Raw genomic sequence first — 20217 nt, forward strand, 5'->3', positions numbered from 1 at the left:
AATTCTGTACTTCAGGGCCTCCAAGGGAAAAGCTTTCCTCACGTTCTCACCTCTACCGCCCATGCTCCCTCTACATATCCACCTTCTGGGCTGTAAAGAACTAGGGTTGCTAGGAAACCAGGCCTAGGCAGCGGGCAGCAGAATAAAAAGGGAAGCAGATACGTTCTGGACTCCTGATCTAGTTTTAAAAGACTGAGTTAAAGTATGTGGGGAGGTGGTGGGGAAAGGGCAGAGAACAGGAAGGGAGGGGACGGAAGGGCAGGGGGTCATTTGGAGAAGAGCTTATAGACAAGCAGAGGTGCAGCATGAAGCAGTACACAGATGAGCACGTGAGGTTGTATAGATGGTAAAGACACCCAAGGCTAATTGCTCAGAGGAGAAAAAAACCAGAAAGTCATTTTATTCAAAGCTCCTGGAGAACTGGGGTGAGTATAATGGTCCCTGCTTGACAGGGCAACTGAGCATCTCGAGGACTATCAAGATCCACATGACTATTTGGAGCTCTCCTTCCTGGTCCTGAACTTATCTAAAGGAAATATCAGCCCAATTACATCTATACCTCTCCGTATCACAAGAAATTGGTACAATTGAGTCAATACTACTGGATAGGTATCCTGGTGGGACCCCCTTCAGATGCAAAGTTAAGGACACAAAGGTACTCTGCTGAATTGGTCTTACTGTTAGCCAGTGTCTGGCACAGAATTAGAGTCCAATAAATGGTTATTATTATGCTTGCCCTTTCTGGTGGATATTGACTGCTGTCCCTACCCCTTTGGGTAATTATTTTGAAATGATTATTGATGTCTTGACAGTAGACTTTTGTCTTTTTCTTCTAAATTTTGTGCCATTACCAGAGTCTAAACTCAGGGCCTCGTGCTCTTGTTTGGCTTTCTTATCCATGGGATGGTGCTCTACCTTTTGAGCTGTAACTCCAGTCCTCCTCTTTGCTTATCCTCCCCCCCCCAGAAGCTGGCTTTAAGTTCTGATCCTTCAGATCTTAGCCTCCTAAATAGCTAGGATTACAGTTATGAACCACAGGTATCCAGCAGACCTTACTCCTCTAAAGGCAAATGCCCCATTTCTGTACATATGTGAGTCTATCCACTGGTACAACTCACCTCAACAGTCTCTCATATAACCAACCCCAACATACCAAAATATCTAACTCTACAAAACATGGGTCACATTCAAGCTACATCTTGCCAGGAAAGTGTCATCTCCCTCTCATCACTGATTTTCAATTGTAGAATATTTCAGGTGTGTTTAATGTGGTCTGTTCCAAAAGTCAGTGCAGTTGGTGGGGTGGGGGGGAGGGAGCATCAAACTCTCAGGTGAGTCTCATCTTGGCTGCTGACCTGAGGAAAGCTGCTTTAGCCTGAGGTCACAGCTGCTGTTCACAGCAACAGCTACCAAGTGAAGCGCAAGGATAGCAAGTGCTCCGCATTTAGAAAGAATCACATCCTGGAATGATGTCATGCTTCCAGACGGGAGGTGGTTAGGTCACATGAGGTCTGACATCATCTGTAGCAGGAGCTTCCGGGAATGCTGCCCATACCTACTTTGTGGGGCAGACACTGGAACACAGCTCTTTCTTCTCTAAGAACACAAAGCAGATCACAGCAAAAGTGATGTGCCGGCTTCAAAAATCTGAGTAGTCAGATCACAAGGGAGAAGAAAGAGAGTTGTAATACTTACCCCAGACACGCTAAACTCTCACTCCTCAGCACTCAGACAAATTGATAATCAAAAGGACCTTGAAGAGCTTTATCTGGTTCAATTTACTGCGTCCCAGGAAGATCATACCAAAACTTCAATACCTGTGAAGCCCCCAGACACATGCTGCATGAAGGGCTTTGGTAACTGCCTCCATGTCTCTGTGGATAAGTATTTCCTTAAAAAAACTTTTTCTTGTTCCTTAATGTTCTAAGACAATAGACTGTTTAACTATCATACTTTAAACAGTGGGGTTTATAACCGATGTGGAATGACATGTTTGAAAAAGAACAGAAAAGGATAAATGAAAGCATCTTCTTGACGGATTTTGCATTATATATGAAGTATGCAATGTTAATTCAAAGCAAAACAAAAAAAATAAAGCATATAACTAAATAGGAACGGATACAATTGAATACCAAAAGTAATTGACAGGAAGAAAGTTCACAAAATTCAAAAGAAATTGCAAGAAAAATCTCAAGCCTTACACCCAAACCATGTTAATAATTACATTAAATGTAAATGAATTAAACTCATTAAAAGGCAATACTTAAAAAGCTGGGCACTGGTGGCTCACGCCTATAATCCTAGCTACTCAGGAGGCTGAGATCTGAGAAGCATGGTTCAAAGCCAGCCCGGGCAGGAAAGTCTGTGAGACTCTTATCTCCAAAAAAAAACCATTTGAAAATCCGAAGTGGTACTGTGGCTCAAGCGGTAGAGCACTTGCCTTGAGCTGAAGAGTGCAGGGACAGCACCCAAGCCCAGAGTTCAAGCCCCACAACTGACCAAAAAAAGAAAAAAAAGGCAATACTTGTCACAGTGGACAAAAAACAAGATCCTAGTGTGTGTGTGTGTGTGTGTGTGTGTGTATAGTGTTTTATACATATATATATATATATATATATATATATACATATACATATATATAACACTGAATAGAAAAGCACAGGTTAGTAACCAAAGGACAAGAAAAGATATGCCATGCAAGCACTAAATATAAGTAGAGTACAGTGTAAGAGATAGAGAGAGGCCGGGGGATGTTGGCTCACGCCTGTAATCCTAGCTACTCAGGAGCCTGAGATTTGAGGATCATGAATGATTCAAAGCCAGCCGAGGCCGGAAAGTCCATGAAACTCTTATCTCCAATAAACCACCAGAAAACAGGAAGTGGTGCTGTGGCTCAAGTGATAGGGTGTTAGCCTTGAGCTGAAGAGCTGAGGGACAGCCCTCAGGCCCAGAGTTCAAGCCCCATGACCAAAAAAAAAAAAAAAGATAAAGAGAAAAAACAAAAATAGGGAAAATAAGAGTAGTCCTAGAGGTATAGTATTGTCATTACAGATTAAAGAACCGAGGAAATGGAGAGAAATAAATGATGAATTAATGTGAAAACTTTTCCTAGACTTGAAGGACATATATCTCCAGATTAAAAGGTCCATAAGTACCCAAAACACATTAACTAAAAAAAACCAACTTTTTTTTTAAATTGGGAGCTGTTGGCTCACACCTGTAATCCTAGCTACTCAGGAAGATAAGAGCTGAGGATCACAGTTCAAAGTCAGCCCAGGCAGGAAAGTCTGTGAGGTCCTATCTCCAATTAACCACCAGAAAACCAGAAGTGGATCTGTGTTCAAAGTGATAGAGTACTAACATTGAGCAAAAAAGCTCATGGACAGCACCCAGACACCCAAACCCTGAGTTCAAGACCCATGGCTGACAGAAAAAAAAACACCTAAAACCCCAAAACATTTATCTCTATATTATCAGTGATAGAGAATACTACAAATCTCAGAGATGAAAATAGAATGCATTCACAGATTCTGGAATGAGAATATATCAAACTTTTCAGCAACATCATTAGAAACCAGAGCTTCCCAAAGACAAAAAATGTTTACCAATCTAATATTCTACTCATTCAAGATGTAATTAAAGAGTGACACTAAATAAAAGATGTTTTCATCCATGTACAATCTCAAAAGTTTACTTTGGCTCCCCGAAAGCTATTGAAGGAAGTACACCAACCAAGAGAGGAGCAAAGCAAGAACTAAGCACCTAAGAAGCAGAATGTCTAACACACAAATGAAGAAGAAAATTCTCAGGAAATAAAGGTGTCCTAAATTCCCAGCAGAGCTTCACCCTTGAGCATCTTCAATTCTGGTTGGAGTAGGGGGACAGCAATCCAGGTATGTGCCCAGGAGAGAGAAATGGAGTGACAGTGAGAAATAAAAAGTCATCTTTTCTATCGAAGTGGGTCAAAGCTCATCACTTCTTTCCTGTTACAAGCCCATTAAATTTTAGTTATATCCTAGCCCTGTTCCGGTCAAGACATCCTTTTACAAGCTCATTAAGCTTTAGATATATCCTATTTCTGTGAATTAAGCCACATTCTGGAGAAAAAAAAAAGAAGTTTTGCCCTCTTTAAACTAGCCAATGACAAGCACATTGTGAACCTGAGTTCAGCCAATGAGAGCAGACCTTCTCTGTGTGCTTGCTTGTCAGGATTTTGGCTAATGGCACTCCCTTCTGCACAGAAACACATTTTGCCTAGCTGAGTCTATTCTTTATTTTTGTGTCTTCAGTTGTGATTGAGATGTGTCTTAGCATTTTAGTAACAATAGAATATCATATACATTTGCACAGAAAAAAGAAAAGATGGCCTGAGGACAATTTCCCAGCTCTTTCCAGTTAGGTATGAATAACTAGCAGAATTCTGGCCAATGAGATGGGAGCTGTATTCTACTGGGTGGCAATATTAAGAAAATCACTGTTTTCCAATGAAAAATAAATGTATCACAGACTGGCTGTTTTTATCCTCACCCCTTCCTCCTTGTATCCCGAGGACATTGGGGGAATCCTTTTAAGCCCTGAGTAGAATGTAGGCCACATACTAAGATTTTTGTATGCATGGGCCAAGGATTTTGAAATGTGGATGACAAGATCACTGAAAGAAGCAATGTTTCCCAAAGGATGGATGGGAATGAGGTCATTTTCAGTGAGGCTATACCCAAATGTAGCATTAGATAGCAGTGAATTGCACACAGGAAAATTCAGCCAGTATTACTACCTGCTTTTTCTCTTGAAATGATTGGATTTCTTAATACATAAATAGTCTAAGCTAATTATATCCAACACCTTCACAAGTTTATAAAACTTCATTATTCCCCAGGTATCTCAATATCTCCACACAAAAACAACCAGTTATACCACTGTGATAAAACTTGGCCCTACCACAAGCTCCTTTCTTATTCTCCCCAGACTATGACCAGTGAAAGCCCCTTACATTTGCTTGTGTACTTTACCTTGAACACAATAAAGACATTTGCCCAGGGGATCTCTCTTTTAGCACCTGACCTGCTTCTACACTCTTGGTTTTCCTTCATATGGCTCCCAAGATGTTATGACATACCTTCCGCTATAGGTCCTGTGAAGTATAATAAATCTCTTCATTTCTTATGCTAGTCTGAATGTGACTTCCATAGCCATGAAAAAATGCAATTTTTCAACATCAAAATGATCTTGAAATGATATGGAATTCTTTGCTGGGCACCAGTGGCTCACACTTGTAATCCTAGCTACTCAGGAGGCTGAGATCTGAGGATCGCAGTTCAAAGCCAGCCCGGGGAAGGAAAGTCTGTGAGACTCTTATCTCCAATAAACCACTCAGAAAACCGGAAGTGGTGCTGTGGCTTGAGCGCTTGCCTTGAGCTGAAGAGCTGAAGGACAGCGCCCAGGCCCAGAGTTCAAGCCCCACACTGACAAAAAAAAAAAAAAAAGAAAGAATGTAGAATTGTTTTAATAGCATGGAAAAATACATAGTAGCTAATTAAAACATATTTTGAAACTCATTTCTTAGCTAGCTTGTCAAAACACAAGGGAGAGATGGGAAACAGTGTAGATGAGAAATAAATTTTCCTGTGACCCTTGTGTGAGTCAGCTTGCTGTAACTCTAACAAATATCTGAGATAATCAAGTTTTAAAGAAGAGAGATATATATCTGTTCACAGTTTTGAAAGTCTCAGCCCCTGATTTGTTGGTCCTATTGCCTTGAGATACGGTAGAGAAAAACCATTCTCCTCATGATGTGGAAGTAAAGGAGAAGTGGGACTTAAGGACCCACAATCCTGTTCAAGTGCATACCCTCAGTGCCTGAAAGACTTCCCACTGTGCCGTACCTCCTGAAGACTCCACCACTTCCAATTATGCCAAGCTGGGGACTAACACAATACCCAGGCCTCTGGAAATGGGGGTGAGGGTGGAGATCCAGACCCAAAATGTATCAAACCAATTACAAACATAATGCTTCTCTATTGTGCAGGAGAGACAGAAAAGTAATAGCAGTTATTCCAGTTCTGACTCCAGTTCTAAGTATTTTATTGAAAACAATCTCACTTCCCAGAATGAAATTATAAAAATGATATCCTTTTGCCTCATGAAATTGCCCACTCTGTAGAAATTCCTTCCCATCCTCCTTTCCTCTGCCTCAAAAAAAAGCTTTTGAAAATAAATGAGCTGAGATATATTATTACTCTCTTCTGGTGTCTGGGTGATTTTTCACATCTAATATTTAGCCCAAGGTCCTGGGGAGTTGGTGTCTGTTCCAAACAGATTTGATTAACCAGCAGGAGGTTTCCAGGGAAGATGGCTGAAAAAAGTCTAATTGCTGGCATCAAGAACAATCCACTTTCAGTTTTTCAGATGTAGGTGGATTCTGTCCACATAGATACCATTTAAAATTTAATTTTATACCTCCAAGTTCTTCGAACGAAGACAATTAATGAACTGTGAGAATTGCAGGCAATTTTTATTATTCACAATGTTCCTCCCCCCTGCCCTTTCTTTTGCAAAAATGTGCCACTGAAAAGGAGGAAGACAAAATTTACCAACAATTTTCCAGGCAGTACTCTTCCTTGGTTTTCATAACCATCATGATGAATTATATTACTGATGGTGATCTGATTGGGGCACCCAGAAGAGGGTCACTGGGTCAAAATCACTCAGTCACTGAGTAGTGAAATTAAGACAGGAACTCAGGTCTTGGGAATGCTGGCATTTTCATTACAATCTTACCCAATGATGATCCTTTTGATTAACCTTATAACCTGATTACTGAGCTGATAGTGTATAGGTTGAGCATCCCTAATCTAAACATTCAAAATCCTAAGTAGTCCAAAATCTGAAGTTTTGGAGCATTGATGTGATGCCACAAGTAGAAAATTCTACACTATAAGCCTCTGTTTCATGCAGAAATTATTTGAGGTATTGTATAAAATTCCCTTCAGGCTATGTGTATAAGATATATATGAAACGTGAATTTCATATTCCAATTGTGTCTTATCCCCAAGAGATCTCATATAGGTGCAAATACTTTCCCCAAAGAGAATCTCAAAAATTTTGAAATTTGGAGCCGGCCACTGGTGTCTCACGCCTGTAATCCTAGCTACTCAGGAGGCTGAGATCTGAGGATCACGGTTCAAAGCCAGCCTGAGCAGGAAAGTTCATGAGACTCATTTCCAATAAACCATTAGAAAACCGGAAGTGGTGCTGTAGCTCAAGTGGTATAGCACTAGTCTTGAGCTGAAGAGCTGAAGGCCCAGAGTTCAAGCCCCACAACCAATCCCCACCCCCAAAAAATTGAAATTTGAAACATATCTAGTTTTGTTAAAAAGGAGAAAACAAGAAGAACAGTTGGACCAATTTCAGGGACAGATTTGTGGGGATTCAACATTACAACAAAATCCCTGTGTTTATTTTCATTCTGAGCTTAGGTCTTAAGCTTCTTTTAGCAGAACCTGTGTTTTGGAGGACATAAGGAGAGGCGCTTGAAGAAAGGAAAGGGACTTGAAGGAGGCACTTGAAGGAAGGGAAAAAGGGACTTTTATCAAATGAGATTTAATTCTACAATTTCTGTTTCAAGGGGAAGCAAAGAAAACAAGGAAGTATACAACCATGAAAAGAATGCTTAGTGTGAGGGATGAGAAAGACTAAAAGGATAGGTGAAAGCCTAAAAAGAAAGAAAAAAAAGGATCCCAGTTTACTGAAGAAAAATAAGCCCTCCAACATCCTTCCTGCTTATTTTTCCAATATAATGCACAGCTGGGCCCATCTTTCCACATCCTGGTTGATACCAACTTTATCAACTTTTCCATTAAAGCTAAACTGGATTTAATACAGTCAATGATGGACTGTCGGTATGTCAAGTGTATCCCTTGCATAACTGACTGTGTAATGGCTGAAATGGAGAAATTGGGGCAGAAGTATTGAGTGGCTCTAGGAATCGCCAAGGATCCATGATTTGAATGTTTACCATGCACACACAAAGAACCTATACAGATAACTGCTTCGTTCAAAGAGTAACTCAGCACAAGTGTTACAATGTGGCTACAGTTGACAGTGACCTTAAAGGAAGAATCTGGAAGATATCTGGAGTTCCTATCATGTACATTTCTAATCATAGATACAACATTGAGCAGCTGTCAGAGGATTATGGAGCCCCTCAGCTTTAATTCTTGCAAGACACAGTTCCACTACCTTCCTTGGACCAACTTTCTCTATTTCCAGTTCATACCAGTTCAATAATCAGCATGATTATTATTCTCTTCACTTATTGGCTCTATTATGAGCTGAATATAGCTAAATATACTCACTTTTTAATGTTTTTGAAAAAAATAAAGGAAAAAACAGGGTACTTTCAGTGATACTCCAATCTAATGGAGAAAATGAACATGTTATTGGAAGGTATACATCAAGTACTAATTAACAAGGCAGACAACCTGATGCTTCTTCCATTATTTTTATATTTCAAAGATTATGACTACTCATAGTGGGAAGGATCTCCTCCAATCTCATTACTTGAGAGATTTCCTATAATTTTTGTGTGTGTGTGTGTGTGTGTGGAGAAAGAATCTCTCCATGTAATATGGCCTGGCCTAAAACTTGTTATGTAACTCAGGCTATACTCAAACTTGTGATCCTTCTACTTCAGCCTACTAAATACTGGAATTACAGACATGCACCACAACATCTGACTATGACTCTTGCTTTTCAACAGCCATACACACATATGTATTAAATTTATAATACACATATGCATATAAGGTATTATATAATATATATGTATAAATGATATATACCCATATATTAATGATAATGCATATATTTATTAGATTGGTTCACAATGGCCATCTGTAGTCTGGAGAGCCAGAGAAACCAGTAGCTTCTCACTCCAAAAAGTCAGAAGCTCAGAATGAGATAAAAGATAACAATGCAATGAGGTTTTTTTTAGGAACTTGATATTGGATTTTTTTTCAGAGTGCTGTGGCTTAGCTACTGGAGTAAATCTAGAATAACAGACCCTTAGCAATGGTTAAAATTGATCAGTGAAGATCAGTGGAATTGGTGATGACTATCCTTAGCTGAAACTGAAAAGAGAGGGAGGGGGTAATAATGGGAAGAGAAAATTATGTTGTGTTTGTGATAAAAATAACTTTGGATTGCCCGTGTGACTGCTAGCAGGACATTGAGTATCCATCTGTTTGTAGTCACATGAGATGTGACTAGAACAGAATTAATATGTGGAAAGCAGAGAAAATAATGAATACAGGTGTTGTCTAAGCAGAGTTCAAAATGAGGGAGGAGTTGAACAGGGGAATCTTGGAGAATATCAGCATTTAAGGTGTTAAGGTTAAGAAGAAAAAACTAGAGAAAGTCTGTCACTGAGGCTCAGTAAGGAGAGTTTGAGAAAAGTCAGAAGAGTCAGAAAGGTCAAAAAGAAAGTGAATTAAGTGTTCGTGATTGGGAGTTTGGGTCCACTTTGTGTGGGTATAAGAAAAAAACCTGAGGCTGAATAATTTATAAAGTAAAGAAATTTGTTTTCCTCATATTTCTGGAGGCTAAGAAGTTCCAGATCAGGGCACTACCAGGTTCCACTGCTTGTTTCCAAGATAGTGCCTTGCTGCTGCATCCTCTGGAGGGGACAACTGCTGTGTCTTCACATGGCAGAAGATGGCAGGGCAAGCCAGAAGGAAAGTGCTCTAGGAAGCCTGTTTTATAAGGGTCTTAATCCCATTCATGAGCAGAAGAGCTCTCTTGGCCTATATCCCCTTTGATCATCCCACTTTTTAATGTCATTATATGTTGCCCATTAAGTTTCAACACATGAAGTTTGGAGGTGACATATCCAACCATAGCAGAGGGGTTTTGATGACAACAATTAATATTTAACAACCTAAGAATGTTGACAATACTATTAACTTCTTCCTGTTAGCTTCCCAAGAGAATGGTATACATAGGAATATCAAACAATAATCAAATTAAAATTTGATTAAAGGACATATCAATGTCAATAACTTTCCGTGCAGCTTTGGTTGTGATAAATGAATCTCTGATTTAGGCTTGAAACACAAATAGGATTTCCTTCTTTTCATTTCCAACCCTTCTCTACTTTAGGTCCAATCTAAAGCTTAGGATTTTACCTACCACTGACTGTCTGCAAGAAGAAAGGATGCTGCGGTGAGCAAGACCCGAAGGAATCTCCAGAGGAAAGGCCCTGAGTATACTTATCCATGAAGCCACATTAAATAGAAAAGTCAGAGAGACGGGGAGGCATGGTTCCATACTCACAAGATAAGGACTCAAATGTTTTTTTTTTCTTTCTTGCTATTGTGTCTAACATATTTATAAGATATTTCTTTGTTGCTTTGTATGTCCCTCCCCCATGGTATAACCCCTGTTTTCACTGTATTTGATGTTGGTATAATTTGTGGAGGGGAAGGGAAAAAACAAATTGTTTAAATAGGGATACAGGTGGACCCATTGCAACAATGAGATATACAAGATGTTATGTCGAAAATGAACTTTACAACTTTGCACTCATTACCTTGCCCATGTAATTGTAACCCCTCTGTATGGTATTTTCACAATAATAAATAAATAAATGAAAAAGAAAAAAAGAATTATACTCACTACTGACTCATGTAACTGTAACCCCTCTGTATATCCCCTGTAACAATAAAATACTACTACTAATAAAGAAATACTATGTACTTATAGCACCTAAAGGAATTCTGCTGTTGTGCCATGGAAACAACTTTGTCTCTTAACAATGTGGTCAGGTCTCTTGAAAGACTAGAAACAGAGGCTGTCTACTGCATCTTATTCCTTTAATTGGAGGAAGCAGATTCTTTCTGCTCTCTAGGAAATGAACATAGTGTAGCCCAGACAACAGGATTTGAAAATTGCACTTTTCTAACAATAGACCCTATCATTCATGAGGACACTCTAGAGCAGTTCTTGGTCTATAGAATTTTCTGTCTTGATGGAAATGCTATTTAAATCTGTACTGTTTAATATGGTAGCCATTAGCTGTGTGTGGTCATTGAACACTTGAAAGGTGATTAGTGTGACTGAGGAACTGAATTTTAACTTTAATTTAAGTTTAACTCATTTGAATTTAAATAGCCCCATGTGAGTAGAGCTGACCCTATGAGACAGTAAACTAGGGATCTCAGGGGATTGCAAAAATGTCTGGTACTCCACAGAACTCATGATATACTCCCCCCCCCCCGTCTTTTTAGCCTCTTCCTCTATATTTGATCTGTTATACCTGACCATGTCCATGTAAACCTGGTAGAGGTTGAAAATACCTAATTCAGAAATCAATGGTGCTAAAAATGCTAAAAAAAAATCTGAAACTTTTAAGTAGTATGAATAGAAAGTTCCACACATGACTTCAAGTGATAAGGCACAGTTAAAACATAGATGCACGCTGGTGGCTCACACCTGTAATCCTAGCTACTCAGGAGACTGAGATCAAGGATCACAGTTCAGAGTCAGCCCAGGCAGGAAAGTCTGTAAGACTATTAGTCTCCAATTAACCACCAGAAAACTGGAAGTGGTGCTGTGGCTCAAAGTGGCAGAGCACTAGCCTTAAGCCAAAAGAGCTCAGGGACAGCACCCAGGCTCCAAGACCACTACCACCAACAAAAACCATAGACACATGGCAATGTGATTAGCACTTGTAGTCTCAGTTACTTCAGAGACTGAGGCAGGAAGATTGAGTTTGAGGCCAGCCTGGGTCACATAGTGAGATCCTGTCTCAACAAAATAATTAAAACAACAACAACACAGGTACATTGAGAATGTTATATAAAAGTCACCTTCATGTTATGTATATAAGGTGCATAAGAGACAAAAGTGAATTTCATGTTTCAACATGATCCATCCCCATTATTGTATTATGTATATCTATATAATATTCTAAAATCTAAAAAGAACCCAAAACATTTTTGACCCCAAGGTTTTCAGAAAAGGGATATTGAACATAGATAGTTTATAATGCTACAGATTCCTGATGTATACAATAGGAATGGTAATAACCAGTGGCCTGTGGAGATTATTATTATAATCTATGATGACAGCGACGATGTTGACGATGAGGATAAACCCTTTCTAGCAGACATTTTCAAAGAATAATTCCACAATTTGCCAGTTGTCAATGTTCTGCATTGCTTTTTATAATTCAAGGTTCAAGCCTTCTGGTGGCATGCATTTATCACTGTTCTGAGGGTAAAGCAAATCCCTTGAGAATTAAAGATTATAGGTAATCCCTCCCTCATGGGAGGGAGCTCATTACTGTGTACACACAGTAAATCTGCCACAGAAACTCAGAGTCAACCAGGTAAATTCTAGTTTTGGTTCTCCCAACAACAGGCTTCCAAGCTCTAGTTCTCTGGTGGCAGAGGATACACAGGAAGAAATTTCCTCCAAAGGGAATAAGACAATTCTGCTGTCCTTAGGAAAAGGGATTGGTGCTACCCACTTATTTGAGCTCCCACAGATGTGAAAAGGAGTACAAGACTTTTTTTTTCCTGTGGTAGAACACGAGTGACTTTTTAGAAGTACAGAATTACTTGATAGTGCTCAATCTTCCTAGCATCCCTAAGTGACATGCACCTGGATGAATCCTGTAGTGTTGCCCAAGTCTAGTTTCGCTGTTTCATTATGAAGTTGCTGGAGAATACTTCTCGAAGGATACTGTGCCTTAAGAAATAAACATTCGCTGGGTGTTGGTAGCTTACGCCTGTAAACCTAGCTACTCAGGAGGCCGAGGATTGAAGATCATGATTCAAAGCCAGCCTGGGGAAAAAAAGGTCCATGAGATAATTATTCCCAATTAATCACCAAAGCCCAGGAGGATGCGCAAACCTTCAGGCCTGCTCCAGGGCACACAGGCAGGTCCACTGAACCTGCCAGTGCACTCATTTACTTAACCTAGAGAAACTAGGTGGAGCAACAGAGAGGAGTTGGGGAAATCCCCCAAACCCACATTATTTCACTTAGGTACTATGTATGGAAAAAGCAAAAGACTGTACTTGACATAAAAATGGAAACTAGAAAGTAGAGCTGTGGCTTAAATGGTACAGTGCTAGAGTTGAGCACAAAAACTCAGGGACAGCACCCAGGCCCTGAATTCAAGCCCCAGGATTGGCACACACAAAACAAAGAAGTATTAAAAATGGAACATCCAAGCTTATGTTTATTAAACCCTTTCTATAGGGTAATAATCATTCTAATGTCTTATTTTTGCATAGCATGCCTGAGTTTGTAAAACTCACATACATTGTTTTATGTACACAAATATGGATTTTTTTTGTCGGTCATAGTACCTGAACTCTGGGCCTGGGCGCTGTCCCTCAGCTCTTCAGCTCAAGGCTAACACTCTACCACTTGAGCCACAGTGCCACTTCCAGCTTTTTCTGTTTATGAGAAATCAAACCCAGGGCCTCATGCACGTAAGGCAAGCACTCTACCACTGAGCCACCTTCCCAGCCTGAAATATGGATCTTTTGTATATATAATTCTAATCATAAAAAACAAATACTTCATATTTTTTAGATCAGGAAAGTAGGGGAAAGGGAGAAGGGAAGGATAAGAGAGTCAGTAGTAGCCTTAGGCTTCAGTAGCTCCCTCCAGAACCCGTTGTTTTTTGGGCTGTCTAAACTGTATGTGATATGACACTGGACTCTGATGAGATTGAGCTAAGGATGTGGCTGAAGTTTTGGTTGATCGTTTAGGCAACATGCCTTTACCAATGAGAGATGTATAGTTCCAATATCATTCACAACTGCAATAATAGACAATGTACTAGGCACTTCACAATGATGACTTCATTTATTCTTCACAACTCTGAGAAGAAGGAATGACACCAGTTTTCCAGATGAGAAAAATGAAGCTAAAGAATGTACCCAGAGCTGCACAGATTGTGGCATAAGCAGGATTTGAACCCAGGTCTAGCAACCCTTAAAACCCCTGAACCTTTAAAAACCCTTGTCTCCTCTCCCACTACTTCAAATGTTTCACCAGGTCTTTTCTTATTTCCTCTCCACTCCTTAGATGCTGCCTTCTGGTCTATCCCCAGAAAGTCCAAAGTCAAGGAAATCCATAAAAGAAGCTAAGAACAAAAAGTCCTTCCTAAAATAGGACCCTTCTTCCTCTGAAAGAAACTATAGTAGTTCATAGTGTTGGTTTTTTTCTTTTTTTAAAAAAAAGCATGTTTTCTCAATATTCAGGCATGCGAAATAGTTATCATTGTCATTCCATTTATGAGAGAAATTTGGGTCCAGAATAATAATTTGAGACAGCACACCTTGTAGGTACGTGGGGGTGTAATTTCAAATCACATCTGTTGGCTCCTAACCTACTGTCTTCCTTGTGATTTTTCTTGATGTTAATCTCCAAATTTTAGCATTTCCATTTCTAAATCTTATCCCTCCTTGCAAATGATTCACAGAGTTTTATTTAGGAAAATGAAGTCAAAGATAAGAAGCTTGGGAAATCTGGAAATGGTTTCATACTCTTTCCTGTCTTTCTTCATCACTGAACTTCTGCAGCTGGAGGTGCCCTATCCCTAGTGATAAGACTGGGGGCTTCAGAGTAGCTCCTGGGTCAACTGGGCTGACTGGGAGAGAGTACAGCCCTTTCTGAATGAGCAGATAGAAGAGACACAGAAGCAAACTGGCCATAGCAATGTGTTGTTTGTTGTTCACTTGTTTATTTTAGCAGTCAGGAGTTTGTGGTGGGGAGGGCAAGACTCAGGGCAGAGTATGCACCCATGGAGCCTAATGGGATCATAATGTTGCCTGTGTTCCCTCTTCCATGGTTTAGTGTCTGCTGTGATCTCCCTGGATCCTCACTCAGCAAGCATCACTGCCCAGCACCGCCCTTTTTAATGCTTTTGCTGGGGGTGAGTCCAACCATAAACAGATGTTCCTTCGGCCATGTGACCTGTGAATGCTGCCAGCAAATATTAAATCAGCATTTTCCAGCAGGATGACTAAGAGGAGCTTAGGATGAGACCTGGTTTTAATGCAAGCCAACTCCACAGAGGCCATTAGCCCATTTCTATCTCTTCCGTTGTCTTTCTTCATCTAGGTTGCCAAGGAAACAGTCATGATACATGCAATCCCTCTGTTTGGAAATTTAGAAACTATAGTTCCAGCCAGGCTCCCAGAAATGCCTATCATATATCCTTGCCTTTCACTACCTGGTCATATACAAACAACAGTAGAGTCACCAGTAATTATGATTTCATCATAGTTTTGGCTCTACTTCATCCTCTCTCTTGCTGTCCTATCACAATACAGGCAGCTGTCAAAAATAAACTTAGGTTCCAGTTACTTTGTCTATATCATATTGCTTCCTGTCCTATGTTAGTGAAATAAACAGAAGGTATCTACTGAAAAGTAATGTCTGGGAAGACACACCCATCACTGAGTTCTGTCTGAGAGTTGAGGATCTTCTGAAAGTAGAGTCCCACATAAAATGTAACACAGATATGTAATAATATCTCAAAGGTGACACTCTGGAGGGCAAAAAAAGATGGCATTGTGGGAGGTAATCGATGCATGCCTGCCCTCTGACTAGACCTCTGTGATCTGATAGTAGAATAGTCCATTTGGGAACTTAAGGCATATTCTGGATTCCCAGAACGGTTCCTATATGGTGCGTTGTTATCCTTTCCAGTAAGAGTTATTCACTTGTCTTCATAATGTTGGAAGTACAATCAGGGATGGTCCAAGGGATCTGACGCTGAGAGAAAAGTTATTAGGAACTTGCTTACACAGTGACTTCATGGCTTGCTGATTTGGCAATCTAAAAGTCCATGCACCTGGAAGGTCCTTAGGCAGAGAGGGTGGATAAACAGGATGTTACAAGCGATACAACTACCAGGGGGAAGGGAGCATGATAAGTAAAAACTGTGTCTGTGCCACAAAGCACAGACCTCAAATGCCTTTCTGCCACAAAAGACCAAAGCTGGAGGAGACAAAAATTCTACCAATCCCAAGTTACAGGTCTCAGAATTATGCAGTAGGAAAAAAAAACAAGAAGCAGTCAATGTCCAAGAATATTGTACACCCCATAGTACTCAATGTACTCAGTGAGGATGTATTCATAGTACTCAGTGAGGATGGACAGGAAGAGGGATCTGCTCACTTAGAAGGACAAAATGCTTGCCACAACTCCCCTGGGTGTGCCTGCCCACCAGACACCTGAGCTTTCAAGATGGCCAATAAAGTATCATTCTTGCTGCACTTCTTACTTCTGCATCCATTCTTTGAACTTAGACAAATAAATGTGTTTCTCACATATAAGAGCTTTCAAACATCTAAAAAAAAAAGGTCTTTCTTAGATCATTTGGTTGTACTTGTGGGTTTAGGCAGATTTAGATCTGGCAAGGGAGGGAGAAACTGCTAGGTGAGATCCAAAGAAGTGTGATTTGGATGGTGGGAGCTGCTGCTGAGCTTGCTTGGAATAAAGCAGGTTCAGAAGCCCAGGTTAAGTCTCATCAGCATGACAGTGCTGCATCATCTGAAAAGGAGAGAAAGCTTTGGGAGACAAGCTCACTCAAAGGAAGGACACCCATTTTTGAGGATTTCAAGGAGCAGGTTTGGGCAGGCCAAAGCAGTAGGATACTTCTGGACTTTAGAGAGCCTCTGAAACCACATCATATAGAAAGATACCTACTCTTCCTGTGTGAAGAGGGAACCCAGCATCATTCATGGATGTTCTTTTCTTCACTATTTTAGATTTGAAAAGCAAAGGAGTATGGTTTTCTAGAAGGATCTCCTACTTTGTCTTCCTTCCTTCCTCCATTCTTCCCTTTCTCCCTCTTCCCTTCTTTTCTTCCTTCTTCCCTTCCTTGCTCCTTTTTTTCCTTCTACGATGGAGATGAACCAACTTCTCAATTCAGTTCTCCCAGGATTATAGACTTCAGGCCATGTTGTATTCATGAGGTTTAACAAGTGGTGCTCTGAAAGGAAAAGGAAAAGTTACTATGAGCTTATTATGGGCTTTATTGATTTAAAAATGTGTGGCAGTTTATTGCTATTACTAAAATATGTATTTTATTGCAAATTCTATATTGCCAATTTACTCCTCTTGCAAAATGCTTGTGTTGATTTTTGCGGAGGTCCTATATCTGTAGCTGATCTAAGTTGCATTTCAACCATCTTAGGACAAATGGAGTTGCATCTCAAACCCCTAAATCTTTTCCCAACCCATTTATCATCATAACATCGGATGTAGTAGACTGTTTATTTACTATTTATTACCTCATATATATTGTCACCATTAATCTGAGAACTCTTTCAGCTCTAGTAAGATTTGTAATATAATTTTTAAACTAATGGTTTTCTTTATAAAGGGGCTTGCAGATTACTGAAATTGTAACAATTGACTCTTGTGACTGTATTATACAGGAATTCAATTGCTTGATACAAAGAAGCCACATTTTGAGAGTTCAAATCAGGAGTCTTTATTAGAAAGTCAGTGACTGCAGGTGGACACAGGTACCCAGAAAACTTAACACTATTAGAAAACTGAGCCATGAGAATAGGAGAATAAAGAAAGAGTAGAAAGAAAATCCCAACAAACTAGATCAACTCCAATGGAGAGCCGAAGTGGGACACCATGGTGACCTGAGCAGAGCCAGAAGACACATGGAAAGGCACACATCATGCCTGAGCTAGTAGGGGCCTAAATAGGGTCATGGTCAGGGGACAGGATCACTGGGCACTCAAGTGACTCACGAGTTCATGACACAGAACTGGGGGGTCCAGGGCTGGGAAGGTGGCTCAGTGGTAGAGCACTTGCCTTGCATGCATGAGGCACTAGGTTCGATTCCTCAGCACCACATAAGCTGAAAAAGACAGAAGTAGCACTGTGGCTCAAGTGGTAGAGCGCTAGCCTTGAGCTGAAGAGCTGAGGGACAGCACCCAGACCTAAAGTTCAGACCCAAGGACCTACAAAAAAGAAAAGAAAAGAAAAGAAAAGAAAAGAACTGGCAGGTCTAGTAACCTATTGTCCAAGTTTTTACCCTTGCTTCTAAGAATTCAGGCATGCCTATCAGCAAGGGGTGGGACTTCATCCTCAGCCACCAAGAAGACAAGACAGCGCCAGTTAAACCCAATTCCTTATCATCCACCATGTTGCCAAGATGGATCCAATTAGACCCAGTATCCTTATTTTCAAATGGAGCTGCTTTGCCATACTTCTGCCTTTGAGGATTGCAGCCATCTGGCTGGATTCCTTGTCTCCCAAAGAGTATAGTGCTTCACAGGCAAAAGCACTCCATAGTATTGGCACTCTGTTGTGCTGGACCTGGGAAGTTTCTTAAGGCTGATAATTTCACTTTCTGACATACTAGGTAACAGAACAACTCCGGACCTCAGGGTTGGGGATGGCCTCCTTATGACACCACTTCACCAGCCACACATACTGTTCATTTCTCAGCTCAAAACAAGCTAAATCCTGTCCAAGAAGAAAGTGTGGTTCTGGCCCAGGAAGGGAGGGATGAAAGGGAGTGGAAGCACCGCTATGAGGCCCATTTTCTGCAGGCCTGTATCTTTCCCCTCCTACCTGGTTGGTGCAGCACAGCAATCGCAGTCTAACCTCTTCACTGTCTAAGTCTGGTTTTCACAAAAGCTTGTTCTGGGAAGGAGGGTTTTTTTCTTTGTCTTTTTTTTAAAACTATAAATAGCATCAACATACATGTGGAGGAGAGAAGTGGACAAGTGGCTATGTGCTCTTTATTCTTTATTAATCTCCCATCCAGGAACCTATAATTCTCTGTCTGCTCTGAGTAGAAGCACAGTCTCCCATGGGACTGGACTAAAGAGCACATGATTTCCCCTTTCTGATTTTCTATTGATTCATTGGTCAATTGCCCTCAAGTTGAGTTTTGTGTTTTTGCCAGGAGGGTTGCAGTGAATTGCATTTAATTTTTTGTTATTAATGCTACCATTATTAATGTCGTGACTTTAGAAAGGATAAGTATGAGACAGAGCAAGAAGAATAAAAAATAATACTTGTTTATTTTAGAAGAAATCAAAAACTTAATTTTTAAAATTTTTTTTGTCGGTCCTGGGGCTTGAACACAGGGCCTCATGCTGTTCTTGGGCTTCTTTGTGCTTAAGAATAGTGCTCTGCCACACTGAGCCACAGTTCCACTTAAAGTTTTTAGGTGGTTATTTCATTATTTAGAGTCTCATGGACTTTCTTGCTTGGGCTGGCTTCAAACCATGATCATCAGATCTCAGCTTCCTGGGTAACTAGAATTACAGATGTGGGCCACCAATGCTCAGTTTTTATTTTTGATTGACATAACTTTCATAAAAGTCATCTTTTTAACCATTTTGTTATTTAGTTAGTTTGGGTTTTTTGATCCAAGATAATATAATTATATATTACATTATAATTATGGTAACGATATAATAAAATAATATTTTCAGTGCTTTTAACTTAAAAATTTAATTTATTTACTTTTTAGCATTTTTACAAGCTTACATTATATAACTATACTTTTACGTGATATATAAATTATAGTGTAACCTAATAATATGTATCTCAGAATGGACTCAAGCTGCCTCAGCCTCCCAAGTGTGGAATTATAGGCATGTGCTACCATACTTTACCTACCCTTTGAAAGTATAATATGTGCACAAGCATGATGCTTGTAGTAATGATTACTATCTCTAGAACAGTTTCATTACCCTCAAAGGAAACCGTGTACCCATTCCCTTTCTTCCTTTCTCCCTAGTACATGGCAACCACTAATCTACTTTCTGTCTCCATGAATTTACTTAGGTACTTCCTATAGATACAATTATATTCTGTGTGGCTTTCTTTTATGAGGATGATATTTTCAAGATTCACTTATGTTGTAGCTTGTATCATAAGTTACTTTGGAAGTTAAGAAAATGGTGGATTTCTTCTACCTTGTTTTATTTGGCAGTCCACTTCTTTTTTTAATGGTGGAAATACTGTACAGAGGGGTTACAATTACATGGGCAAGAAAATGAGTACATTTCTTATCAAGCATTGTAGCCTCCTCTTTTGTTTCCCCTTCCCATCCATTCCCATCCTCTCCCCGCCCCCCACCCAATCCTCCTCCCCACCCCACCAAAGTTGTAAAGTTCGTTTTCGACATAACAATTTGTACATCTCATTGTT

At 40.0% G+C, this 20217-nt stretch overlaps 1 pseudogene; it reads left to right on the forward strand.

The window, feature by feature from the left end:
- Positions 1 to 305: 305 nt before the first annotated feature.
- LOC105984708 lies at positions 306 to 8322 on the forward strand (annotated as a pseudogene).
- Positions 8323 to 20217: the final 11895 nt, after the last annotated feature.

Source organism: Dipodomys ordii, unplaced genomic scaffold, assembly GCF_000151885.1.
Source record: "Dipodomys ordii isolate 6190 unplaced genomic scaffold, Dord_2.0 Scaffold26, whole genome shotgun sequence".
Lineage (NCBI taxonomy): Eukaryota > Metazoa > Chordata > Mammalia > Rodentia > Heteromyidae > Dipodomys > Dipodomys ordii.